We start from the raw sequence: 13,858 nt of genomic DNA on the forward strand, positions 1-13,858 counted from the left end.
TATACTAATTTCCTCTACACTTTCTTTTGGGGAGACCTTAGACATGAGCTAAACTGAAACTTTCAACGTTTTCCCCTGAGGGCCCTGGGAGTAGGGGAGTAAAGTCCAATAAACAAGAAGAAAGAGCTTGATATTCATTTATGGGGAACAGTCTGAACTCAGTCCCTTGGAAGCCCAGAGTTGGTCCAACATCAGGTCTGTTGTTTCCCAGTATATAAATGCTTTCTTCCTCTAAGGAATTCTGGCTCTGGGCTCTTGAGCAGACTAAATTCATTCCTAGCAGAACCTGGCCCCTAAAGAGAGAGGTTAGGTTCTTTTTTGAACTTCTTGACTGAAAATAATCCACTGATGACTGATAACTCCACATTCCTGAAGCTGAACTTGACATTTCCCCCTCAAAATCCCTGCCTCCTCCTAACTTTGTTTACCCATATGTGTGAAACTATCTGTTTTTCTTTGATTCTTTTCCTTCCCTTCATACCCAAGCACCAACGTCAAAGTTCTATTAATTCTACCTTCGAAATTTCTCATCTCCCTTCCCATGTTTTATTCCTACTATGTTTACTTTATATAGGCTTTGACATCCATCTTTCACATCACTGCTAAAACAATATTCCTGATATATAGTTCTGGTTCCTTCACTTTACTGCTCAGTGTTCACCGTTTGCAGAATGAACATTTGATGAATGAAAATCTAAAAAGTGCTGGGAATGTTCATGTGTCTTTGGAGCCCATAGATAACTATGGTATTTGATGTTATGGTTGGGGAAAATGAATGATCCTTGGGAAAGTATTTGTCACAGGGGTTGCTAAGGGTACCACTGGATCAAATGACTGGGAATTTTCTGAGAATGATGCTAGACTTTATAGAGTATGCTAAAGGAAGGATATATAATTGTGTTGAGTATAGTAACAGTAGTTGGGCTGTTTTGTATATTTTAGGGAGGGGAGATGTTGCATTCTCTTTTAGATGTTTTTTCTTTTGGGGGAAAACTTTAGTTGTATGTGATCAATTTTTCTATAGTTAGAGGAAGGATAAGATGCCCAGTTGGCCAAACTATGCAGTAGCAATAAAGGGCAGTGGAGACCTCATCAGTACTATCAAAAATTTTTTTTGGTATCTGAGAATGAGCTTGTAGCTAGAGAATGAGGACCATTTTGGTTGTCTAGGATAGAGAGGTGAGGTGAGGAAGGGGATTCCAAATCTTCTCAGGGGGCATCCTAATGAGATAAATGATGCTTGTGTGAGTGTCCAAGGAAGATAAATCTCTTTATGCCAAAAAAGAATCGGCAGAGGCTAAACTAGATCTAGTGTACATTTTTCCATGTGGAATTCAGTATATTTCTTTCTTTGTCCTTATGTCTAATGTCCTTTTCTGTGTCTGTATATTATAAATGGTCTGGATATCATAAAATTGTTTCCCTGGTCAGTATAACATAAATCTGTATATTCACTTTTTCCTTCTCAGTAACAGTGAAAAGAACCAAAACACTGATGATATTTCTTTCTTTGTCCTTATGTCTAATGTCCTTTTCTGTGTCTGTATATTATAAATGGTCTGGATGTCATAAAATTATTTCCCTGGTCAGTATAACATAAATCTGTATATTCACTTTTTCCTTCTCAATAACAGTGAAAAGAACCAAAACACTGATCATCTGGAGTGTGGGGAGACAACTGGGAGAAGAAAAGGGGGACAAGATGGTAGATTGAGGCACTCAATGCCAGTGGCATTGACAGTCAAAAGGGAAAGGCAACTAAGCACAGAGGTGGGATAGATCTCTCCCTTCTGCTCTCCCCTTGCTATCCTTGCTTACTTATTTTTCTGTTCCACCCTCCCTCTTTCATTTGAGGTCTTGAACTTGTCTTCAAATTATTCTCAAAATACTCTAGAAAATATCAGGCCTATTGTTTTATGCAGTACTAGTCTGTAATTTAATATCCACAGTAAACCCCAATATTGATTTATTAATAATGATGAATAATTAAATTATTAAATAATATGAATTAGTTGCAGTTTCTTCTGGGGGTCTGTACTCACTGATGCACTGCTGTTACCTCTGTATACCTGCATCTTGCCTATATGTAATGTACAGGAAGGGGAGAGAAGTTGAGTGGATACGGATAGGGATGGGCAGGAGCTTCAGTGCCAGAGGTAAGAAAAGGACAGAGAAACTGGGCAGCTCAAGATAAGAAGGAAGACATGAGAACATGAAGGAGTTCAGCTCTCTGCCTGCCATAATTGATGGGCGTCTCCTCTCTGTAACTTCCCTGTATGTTATTTTTACCTCCTGAGCCATCATATGAAGACTTCTGGTCAGCCCTAGGGAGATTTGGTCCTGGCAAATCCAAACCTAGACCTCTGCATGGTCCCCAGTAGGTAACCCTTGTCTTCCTCTGGTCTCTGATGCTACCACTCTCCAAAGCGACTATCCCCTCCTGTCCTTCCAGCTCTCCCTTTTCTCCCACAAGCTCATTCAGGTTTTCTATGTCCTTTAAACTTAAATAGCCAGAAGGGAAAAGACTGTACTGTGAGAGCTAAATCAAAGATTCTTAATCTGGAGTCACCTTGGAGGTCTATGGACAAATTTTAAGAGATCTGTAAACTTGGAAAGGAAAAAAAGATACATATATATTTTCACTTATCTCTACCTAAAATTTAGCATTTCCTTCAATTATTAATGGAGGCTGCCAAATATAGGGGTCCATAGGCTTCACCAGTCTGCCAAATAGGCCCAGGTCACAAGAAACATTAAAATTTCCTGAGCTAAAAGGATGGTTATGTTCTCATGGAATATGCCTAATCTCCTTCTTAAGTCTGTCAATCCCTTCAGCACCAAAAGTCTCAAGAAACTCCTCAGTGCCATTGGCCCCCTGGTCCTCATTGCCTCAAATCGTTTCAGTGACCTCAGCTCCTAGGCTCACAAGATCATAGATTTAGAGCAGGCAAGTTTCTCCCTCTGTCTTTTTTGACTTCACAGTTCCCAAAGCTCTACAGTCAGCCAAGATACTCCATGACATTTTTGGCTTTGTGTGTCAGGTCTATGCCACGGAGATAAGCAAAGGACAGAGAGGCTGGGCAGCTCAAGATAAAAAGGAAGACCAGTTTTAGGAGCTGGCTCAGCAACAAGTTTTTTCTTCCCAACATCTGTCTCCTCTCCACTCTCTGCCATCTTCTGCTCTGTCCTGTGCCCTGTTTCTGCTTGGTAAGGTAAGCCATAGTGGGTAGACAGAATGGGAAGACTCAAACATCTCTAGAAGTTGGGATTTTGATATATAGTTTTCTTTATGTTTTGATTTACCTTGGTTTAAGTATTGATATCATATTTGCATCATAGGAGCAATTTGATGGGATCCCCTCTTTTCTATTTTTTCCCGAAAATGTTTGTGTTGTATTGGAATTAGTGATTCTTTAAATGTTTGGTAGAATTTGCATCTGGTCTGGAATATGGGAGGGTGAACGATGGACATCACCTGAACCTTACTTTCATCAATATTGGCTCAAAGAGGGAATAATATACTAAATGGAAATATGGAAATCTTTCTTACCTGACAGGGAAGTAGGAGGGGAGGAGATGAAGTAAAGGGGAGATGTGGTGGCAACTGGCAGAAGGGAGACCTGATCAGAGGAGGTGACAGAGAGAAGGAAAACACGGGTGAGGAGGGAAAGGGTGAAAAGAGAGATAGGACAAACAGGAAGAAGAATAGGATGGAGGGAAATACATAGGTAACAATCATAACTGTAATTGTGAATAGGATGAACTTTCCCATACAATGGAAGCAGACGGGAGAGTGGATCAAAATCCAGAATCCTATAATATGTTATTTATAAGAAACACACCTGAAGTAGAGAGACATGCACAGAGTAAAGGCAAAGGGCTGGAGCAGAATTTGTTGTGCTTCTGCTGAGGTAAAAAAAAAATAACAGGGGTAGCAATTCTGATGTCAGACAAAAAAAGTAAAAATAGACCCAACTAAAAGAGATAAGGAAGGAAACCACATCTTTCCAAAAAGTCCCATTGAAAATGAAGCACCATCAATACGGAACATATTATGTACCAAGTGTGTGCATCCAAATTCTTAAAGGAGAGGTGAAATGAGGAATAGGAAGAAATAGACAACAAAACTATAGTAATGGGAGACCTCAATTGTTCCCTCTCAGAAATAGACAAATCAAACCAAAAATGAATGAGAAAGAAACTAAGGAGGTAAATAGAAAATGAGAAAAGTTAGATATGTTAGATATTTGGAGAAAATTGAGTGGTAACAGAAAGGAACACACATTTTTTGTCAGCACCATATGGCACCTACACAAAAACTGACCATGTATTAGGACATGAAAACCTCAAAATCAAATGTAGAAAAGCAAAAATATTAAATGCATCCCTTTTGCATCATTATGCAATAAAATTATATGCAACAAAGGACTGTGGAAAGATAGATTAAAACTATATCACTTAATATATCAGCTAATAATGATGATGATGATGGTGGTGGTGGAGGTGGCTGTTGCTAGAATTTATCATTGAAATTTGCAAAGTGTGTAACATCCCATTAACTACATTTGTGACCATAAACAAGTCACATAACCTCTTTGAGCTTTAGTTCCTCAAGTATAAATGAAGAGGTTGGATGATATTTCCAGTTATTAGTGGAAAGAAGAAACTGAGTTTGAAAATGGTAGGCCTGAACCTTACCAACTGAGGTAACTATACAAAGCCATAAATGAAGGAAAAGCTGTAAACTTAGAGCTAAATGATAAATAAATATTAGGACATTGTATGATAGTCAGGACCCAAAAAGATATTGAAGGACTAGAAGAAAAGCTTAAATCCATACTTATAAGATTGCCTAACATGACACAAAAGGGAAATGACAAATGCTGGAAGAGATATGGAAAAATCAGGACACTGATACTCTAATGTTGGAGTTGTGAACTAGTTCAACTATTCCAGAAAACAAATTGTAACTATAACAAAAAGGCTATAAAACTGTACATATCCTTTTACCCAGCAATACCACTATTAGGTCTGTATTCCAAAGAGGTCAAATAAAAGGGAAAAGAACCTGTTTTCACAAAAAATATTTATAACAACTCTTTTCATGGTGTCAAAGAATTAGAAATTGAGGGGTTGTCCATCAGTTGGGGAATGGTTAAACAAGTTGTGATATATGGTTGTGATAGAATACTATTGTGTTGTAAGAAATGATGAGCAAGATGTTTTCAGAAAAACCTTACAAGTATGAACTCATGCAAACTGAAGTGAACATGGGGGGCAGAGCCAAGATGGTTGAGTAGAAGGATGCACTTCTGGAAGCTCTCCTCCTAGGGCCCATAAAATATCTGTAAAAAATGCCCCCCCAATAAAATTTTAGAGCAGCAGAAGCCATAAAACAACAGAAGGCCAACAGGAAAGGTGTATCACACCAGGCATGGAGCAGAGTGCAGCACAGCATGTGTTGGGCCATGCCGAGGCAAGGACAGGATTGGAATGGGCTTCAAGGCACCACCAGCAGCAGCTGCAGGTCCCAGATTCCTCAACCCACAAATGCCTAAGGCAGCTTCAAAGATCAGTGAGAAAGCTCTTTCACTTGGGTGAGAAGGAATGCAGTGGTCTAGCCCTCACCCCAGGCAGCAGCAGTTTCCATTGTTGGAGCCCTGACATAAAGCCCCTGGGGGAGTTGAGCAGCTGATCTGATCTTAGCCATAAGTGGTGACCCTGGGATGAGAAGGAGTGCTGGTTGGTGTGGAGGAGCTGGTGGAGGCTCTGGAGAGAGAATCCTGCTTACAGACCAAAGTGCAGGCCAGGAAAGGAATAAACTCCTCTCTCTTGATTGTGCAACCTTGGAGGAACTGAGAACTTACAGGTGCCCAGAGTATACTCTCCCCTTGACAAAGAACTCAAAAGTCAGGTAACTCGCTGGGAAAATGCCCAGAAAAGGGAAAAAGAATAAGACAATACTAGGTTACTTTCTTGGTGAGCAGGTATTTTCTTCCATCCTATCAGATGAGGAAGAACAATGCATACCATCAGATGAAGACGTAAAAGTCGAGGCTTAACCTCTAAAATAAATATAAAGTGGTCTCAGACCATGGAAGAACTCAAAGGAAATTTTGAAAATCAAATAAGAGAGGTGGAGGAAAAATTGGGAAGAGAAATGAGAGTGATGCAAGAAAATCATGAAAAATAAGTCAACAGCTTGCTAAAAGAGACTCAAAAAACACTGAAGAAATTTTTTTCTTTTTTTAATTATTATTTTATTTGTTTTCAGTGTTCTACAATTACTTCTATATAACTTAGATTTTTTCCCCTCCTCCCCTCCCCCTTCTTCCTCCTTACTTCCCCCCTCCCTCCCTGAGATGGCATACAATTTTATATAGGTTCTACATATACATTCCTACGAAATATATTTTCACTCTAGTCATGTTGCATAGAAGAATTAAAATGAATTGGAGAAATCATAAAACAAACCAAAATGTAATGCAAAAGAGAATGATCTGCTACATTCTGCAATCAAATTCCATAGTTCTTGCTCTGGATGTGGAAGGCATTTAGCCTTAAGAGATCATTGGGAATTTTTTAAGTCCTTGCATTGCAATGAAGTAGTAAGTGTACCAGAAAAAATCCTCACACACTGTGGTTGTTGCTGTGTACAAAGTTCTCCTGGTTCTGCTCCTTTCACTCAGCAGTGTTCATACAAATCTTTTCAGGCCTCCCTGAAGTCTTCCTATTCAGCATTTCTTAGCACAATAGCATTCCATTGCATTCATGTACCACAATTTATTCAGCCATTCCCCAATTTATGGGCATCCCCTTGATTTCCAGGTTTTGGCCACCACAAAGAGAGTTGCTTTAAATATTTATGTACATGTGAGATCCTTTCCCATTTTTATCATCTCTTGGGGATACAGCCCTTGAAGTGGTATTGCTGGGTCAAAGGGTATGCACATTTTTTGTAGCACTTTGGGCATAGTTCCAAATTGCTCTCCAGAATGGCTGGATTAGGTCACAGCTCCACCAACAATGAATTAGTGTTCCAATTCTCCCACGTCTTCTTCAACATTTATCATCATCCTGTTTTGTCATGTTAGCTAGTCTGATAGGTGTTATATGGTATGTCAGAGTTGTTTTGATTTGTATCTTTCTAATCAATAGTGATTCAGAGTATTTTTTCATATGATTATAGATATCTTGAATTTCTTACTCTGAAAACTGCCTGTTCATATCCTTTGACCATTTATCAGTTGAGGAATGACTTGTATTCTGGTACATTTGACTCAGTTCTGTATATATTTTAGAAATGAGGCCTTTATCACAGACACTAGTTGAAAATTTCTTTCCCAGTTTTCTGCTTCCCTTCTAATCTTGTTTGCATTGGGTTTGTTTGTGCAAAAACTTTTCAATTTAATGTAATCAGGATAATCCATTTTACATTTCATAATGTTTTCTATCTCTTGTTTAGTCAAAAATTCTTCCCTTCTCCATAAATATGATAAATACACTATTATTTGCTCCATTAATTTGTTTATAGTATCAATCTTTATACCAAGATCATGTACTCATTTGGACTTTTTTCTTGTGTATGGTGTCAGGCATCAGTCTAATTTTTGCCACACTGTTATCCAGTTTTCCCAGCAATTTTTGTCAGACAGTTAGTTCTTATCCCCAAAACTGGGATCCTTGGGTTTTTCAAACAGTAGATTGGTATATTCATTGACTACTGTGCCTTGAGCACCTAACCTACTGCACTGGTCTACCCTTCTGTTTCTTGGCCAGGACCAAGTGGTTTTGGTAATTGCTGCTTTAAAATACAATTTGAGATCTGGTAGAGCTAGGCCACCTTCCCTAGTATTTCTTTTCATTAGTTCACTTGATATTCTGGACTTGTTCTTCCAGATGAATTTTGATATTATTTTTTCTAGCTCTACAAAATAATTATTTGATAGTTTGATTTGTATGGCACTGAATAGATAAATTAATTTAGGTAGATCTGTCTTTTTTTATGTTGACTTGACCCATCCATGAGCAACTGATGTTTTTCCACTTACTTAAATCTGACTTTGTTTGTGCAAAAAATATTTCGTAATTGTGTTCATATAGTCTCTGGGCTTGTTTTGGCAGGTAGACTCCCAATATTTTGTAGTATCTACCATACATAGCTTTAAATGGGATTTCTCTTTCTGTCTCTTGCTGTTGGACTATGTTAGTAATATATAGAAATGCAGAAGATTTGTGTGGGTTTATTTAGTAACCTGCAACTTTGCTAAATTTGTTTATTATTTCAAGTAGTTTTTTACTTGATTCTCTGGGATTCTCCAAGTATATCATCATATCATCTGCAAAGAGTGATAATTTATTTTCTTCTTTGCCCATTCTAATTCCTTCAATTTCTTTTTCTTCTCTTGTTGCTATAGCTAAAATTTCTAGTACCATATTGAATAATAGTGGTGATAATGGACATCCTTATTTCACCCCTTATCTTATTGGAAATTCATCCAGTTTATATCCATTGCATATAATGCTTGCTCAAGATTTTAGGTAGATATTCCTTATTATTTTATGGAAGGTTCCATTTATTCCTATGTTCTCCAGTGTTTTCAATTAGAATGGGTGTTGTATTTTGTCAAAAGCTTTTACTTCATCTATTGAGATAATCATACGGTTTCTGCAAGTTTTGTTGTTAATATCACCAATAAATGGGGCAGCTAGGTGGTGCAGTGAATAGAGCACCAATGCAGGAGTCAGGAGGACCTGAGTTCAAATCTCACCTCACACACTTGACATTCATCAGCTGTTTGACTTTGGACAAGTCACTTAACCCCAATTACCTCATCCTGGGATATCTCTAGTCATTCTGATGAATATCTAGTCACTGGATTCAGATGGCTCCAGAGGAGAAGGGAGGCTGGTGACCTGCACAGCCTTCCCTCACTCAAAACCAAAGTCACGTGCAAGTAATGTCATTATTTCTCTGATGGCACAGTCTTCTTTGGCAACGAACATCATCAATAATGTTAATAGTTTTGCTAATATTGAACCAGTCTTGCATTCCCGGTATAAATCCTACCTGATCATAATGTATTATTCTCATGATAAATTGCTGTATTCTTTTTGTTAAAATGTTATTTAAAATTTTTGCATCTATATTCATTAGAGAAATTGGTCTATAATTTTCTTTCTCTGTTTAGGCTCTTCCTAGTTTAGGTGTCAAAACCATATTTGTACCATAAAAAGAATTTGGGGGGACTCCTTCTTCCCCAATTTTCCCAAATACTCTATATAGTATTGCAATTAACTGTTGTTAAATGTTTGATAGAATTCACTTGTGAATCCATCCGGCCCTGGAGATTTTTTCCTAGGGAGTTCATTGATGGCTTGTTCAATTTCTTCTTCTGAGATGGGGTTATTTAAGTATTCAAATTCTTCTGCTGTTAATCTGGGCAATTTATATCTTTTGAAATAATCATCTATCTCATTTATCTTGTTGAATTTGTGGACATAGAGTTGGGCAAAGTAACTTCTTATGATTGTTTTAATTTCCTCCTCATTGGAAGTGAGTTCACCCTCTTCATTTTTAATACTAGTAATTTAGTTTTCTTTTTTTTTTTAATCAAATTGACCAAAGGTTTATCAATTTTATTGTTTTTTTCATAAAACCAACTCTTAGTTTTATTTATTAGTTCAATAGTTTTCTTAATTTCAGTTTTATTAGTTTATCCTTTGGTTTTCAATGTTTCTAATTTGGTATTTACTTGGGGATTTTCAATTTGTTCTTTTTCAAGCTTTTTCAGCTGCATGCCCAATTCATTGATCTCCTCTTTCTCTATTTTATTCATGTGGGCATTCAAACACATAAAATTTCCCCAAGAACTGCTTTTGCAGTATCTCCTAAGATTTGGTAGGTTGTCTCATTATTATCATTCTCTTGAATGAAGTCGTTGATTGTTTCAATAATTTGTTGTTTAACCCACTCATTCTTTTGGATTAAATTGTTTAGTTTCCAATTAGTTTTTGGTTTGTATTTTCAGGCTTTTCACTACATATAAGTTTTATTGCATCATGATCTGAGAAGGATGCATTGACTATCTCTGCCTTTCTGCACTGGATTGTGAGATTTTTATGGCCTAGTACATGGTCAATTTTTGTATGTACTGCTGAGAAAAAGGTATATTACTTTCTATCCTCATTCAATTTTCTCCAGAGATCTATCATATCTGCCTTATCCAGAGTTCTATTCACTTCCTTAACTTCTTTCTTCTTTATTTTGAGGTTAAATTGATCAAGTTCAGAGAGGGGGAGGTTGAGGTCCCTGCTAGTATAGTTTTGCTGTCTATTTCTTCCTGTAACTCCTTTAACTTATCCTCTGGGAATCTGGAAGCTATACTACTTGGATCACATATGTTTAGTAATGAAATTGCGAAATTGTCTATGGTGTCTTTTAGCAGGATATGGTTTACTTCCTTATCTCTTTTGATTAGACTTATTTCTGCTTTTGCTTTGTCTGAGATTAGGATTGCTCCCCCTGCTTTTTTTTTTTTTACATCAACTGAAGCATAAAATGTTCTGCTCCAACCTTTTACCTTTATCTTGTGTGTATTTCCCCATTTCAAATGTGTTTCTTGTAAGCAACATATTGTTGGATTAGGGTTTTTAATTCATTCTGCTATCTGTCTCCATTTTATGGGAGAGTTCATCCCATTCATGTTCACAATTATGATTACTATCTGCGTCTTTCCCTCCATCCCCTTTCCCAATTTTTATGCTTTTAGTTCTCTCTTCTCCCTTCCCTTCCACAATAGAATTTTAATTTTTGACCACTGCCTCCCTCAGTCTTCCCTTCCTTCTTTCAGCCCCCTTCTCTTTTACTACTTCTTTTCCCTTACTACTTCTTCCCTCCCTTTTAGCCTCCCCTCCCTTTTCTTTCTCCCTTCACCTCCTAATGCTTTTAGAGCTAATTGTATTTCTATACTTCATTGAGTTTCTTGTACCCTCCTTGAATCTGTAATCAGATAAGAGTACCTCTCAAACAACGCTCATCTCCCTCCCCTCTTTCCTTCTACTGTAATATATTTTTGTGCCTCTTTCTATGATAGAATTTATTTTTTTTCTGCCTCCTCTTTTTCACATCTTCCATTAGAATCACTTTGCACTCTTAAATCACATTTGTTATTATCACATCATTTAATTCATAACCATTCCCTCTATCTATGTATATTTCTTTTATATTTCATAGTAAGCATACAGTTATCAAGATTACAAAGTATCATCTTCCCTTGTAGGGACGTAAACAGTTTGCCTGTATTGTGTAACAAGTTTTTTTCCTCTCTATTTACCTTTTTATGCCTCTCTTGAGATCTGTATTTGAAGATCAGATTTTCTGTTGAGTTTTGGCCTTTTCATCAGGAAGCTCTGGAAATCCCTTATTTTATTGAGTGTCCATGTTCTTGCCTGAAACATTGTGTTCAACTTTGCTGGGTAATTAATCCTTGGTTGCAGTCCAAACTCCTTTGCCTTACAGAATATCATATTCCAATTCCTTCTATCTTTTAATATAGAAGATCCAAGGTCCTGTGTGATCCTAACTGCAGCTCCTTGATATTTGAATTGTTCCTTTCCAGTTGCCTGCAGTATTTTCTCCTACACTTTATAGTTCTGGAATTTTCCAACAATATATTCCTTGTTGTTTCTAGTTTGGGGTCCCTTTCAGGAGGTGAATGGTGGATTCTTTCAATGACTATTTTGCCCTCTGGATCTAGGCCTTTTGGGGAATTTTCCTTGATGATTTCTTGGATGATATTGTCCAGGCTCTTTTTTCCATCATGGGTTTCTGTAGACCAAAAATCCTTAGATTTTCTCTCCTGTATCTATTTTCCAGGTCAGTTGCTTGTCCAGTTAGATATTTTGCATTTTATTCTATCTTTTCATTCTTTAGATTCTGTTTGATGGATTCTTGATGTCTCATAGATTCATTAGCTTCTACTTGCCTGATTTTATTTTTTTATCAAATTATTTTCTTCAGTTAACTTTTGCATCTGCTTTTCCATTCATCCAATTGTTCCTTTTAAGGACTTATTTTCACCAGTTAGATTTTGTACATTCTTTTTCATTTGTCCAATTTTCCTTTTCAATTCTTCTTCTGTTTTCATATTTTTAAAGTCATTGGTCAGTTTTTCTTCTGTTTCTCTAATTTCGGTTTTGAAATCCTTCCTGAGCTCTTCTAAAAGACTCTTTGTGCTTCAGATCAGTTCATATTCCCTTCTGAAGTTTCAGATGGGAGTACATTCTCAATGCTGACCTCTGTGGTAATTGTGTTTTGGTCCTTGTCCCCACAGGAAGATTCTAAGGTCTTTTCTTTTCTGCTTTGCTTCTTACTCATGATAATAACTCTTTTCCTGGCTTTTAAAGTAGATCTCTGCATCTGTGGCACAGGGAGCTCTGTCCCACAGTTCATGTGCCAAAAACTTGAAGCTTTTTGTGTTGTGGTCTCTAGTTCTTTCCGCTAGAAGCCAAAATGCTGCAGCTTACCTGGTGCTGAGCTGACTGGTATTGGAAAGCAGAGGCCAGGTGAGGTCTTTTTGGGTTTCCCTGCAGTTACCCTGGAGCTAGGTCGTTCAGTGTGGGGAGTGGTAATCTGGACCCAGGAGGTCTCCTCTGCTGAGCTAGAGCATAGGCAAGCTCAGCTGTCTGAGTTAGTGTCTTCCCAATTCCCCTGGTGTGCTGAGGCATGCCTGGGGTCCTGGTGTTGACAGTTGCTGGCTTCACCCCCCTGGGGCTCAGGATCTTCTCCGTTTGGTGAGGTGGGGCTGTCTGGGACAGCTCTAATCCTGCACTGGTTGCCTTTGACCACAACAAGAAGAACCCTCCTTAGCAATCTTTCTAGCCTCATGGGCTGAGAGTCTATTTGCCCCTTCTGCTGCTCCCACAGTTCCAGAGTTTTTCCTGGGGAGATATTTTCTGGGCTCATCAAGGTCAACAAGGGGAGGGAGATAGCAATTATTGATCACTCTGCCATCTTGGCTTCTGAAACCAGAAATCTGTACTGAAGAAATTAACACCATTAAAAATAGACTAACTCAAATGGCAAAAGAGACCCAAAAAGCCAATGAGGAGAAAAATGCTTTAAAGAGCAGAATTAGCCAATTAGAAATGGAGGTTCAAAGCTCATTGAGGAAAATACCTCTTTAAAAATTAGAATGGAGCAGATGGAAGCTAATGACTTTCTTAGAAACCAAGAAATTACAAAACCCCCCAAAAGAATGAAAAAATGGAAGATAATGTGAAATATCTCATTGGAAAAACAACTGACCTGGAAAACAGATCCAGGAGAGACAATTTAAAAATTATGGGACTACCTGAAAGCCATGATGAAACAAAGAGCCTCAACATAATCTTTCATGAAATTATCAAGGAAAACTGCCCTGATATTCTGGAGCCAGAGGGTACAATAAATATAGAAAGAATTCATTGATCACCCCCTGAAATAGATTCAAAAAAATAAACTCCTAGGAATATTGTAGCCAAATTCCAGAGTTCCCATGTCAAGGAGAAAATATTGCCAGCAGCCAGAAAGAAACAATTCAAGTATTGTGGAAATACAATCAGGATAATACAGGCTCTGGTAGCTTCTACATTAGGGAATAGGAGGGCTTGGAATATGTTATTCCAGAAATCAAAAGAACTAGGATTAAAACCAAGAATCACCTACCCAACAAAACTGAGTATAATACTTCAAGGGGAAAAAATGGTCTTTCAATGAAATTGAGGATTTTCAATCATTCTTGATGAGAAGACCAGAGTTGAATAGAAAATTTGACTTTCAAACAAGAGAAGCATAAAAAGGTAAACAGGAAAGAGA

At 37.6% G+C, this 13,858-nt stretch overlaps 1 protein-coding gene across 2 annotated transcripts in view; it reads left to right on the top strand.

The window, feature by feature from the left end:
* The first annotated feature begins 1,588 nt into the window (after nt 1-1,588).
* Nucleotides 1,589-13,858, top strand: part of LOC140500195 (myelin-oligodendrocyte glycoprotein-like) — a 48,870-nt gene continuing 36,600 nt past the window's right edge. The window contains exons 1-2 of one of the 2 annotated variants that reach the window (XR_011965636.1): nt 1,589-1,770; nt 3,042-3,212. The gene's annotated coding sequence lies outside the window, so the exon portion shown is untranslated. The remainder of the gene's footprint in view (nt 1,771-3,041; nt 3,213-13,858) is intronic. The other variant, XM_072602541.1, reaches the window with a different exon arrangement.

This window comes from Notamacropus eugenii, chromosome 4 (assembly GCF_028372415.1).
Source record: "Notamacropus eugenii isolate mMacEug1 chromosome 4, mMacEug1.pri_v2, whole genome shotgun sequence".
NCBI classification, from domain to species: domain Eukaryota; kingdom Metazoa; phylum Chordata; class Mammalia; order Diprotodontia; family Macropodidae; genus Notamacropus; species Notamacropus eugenii.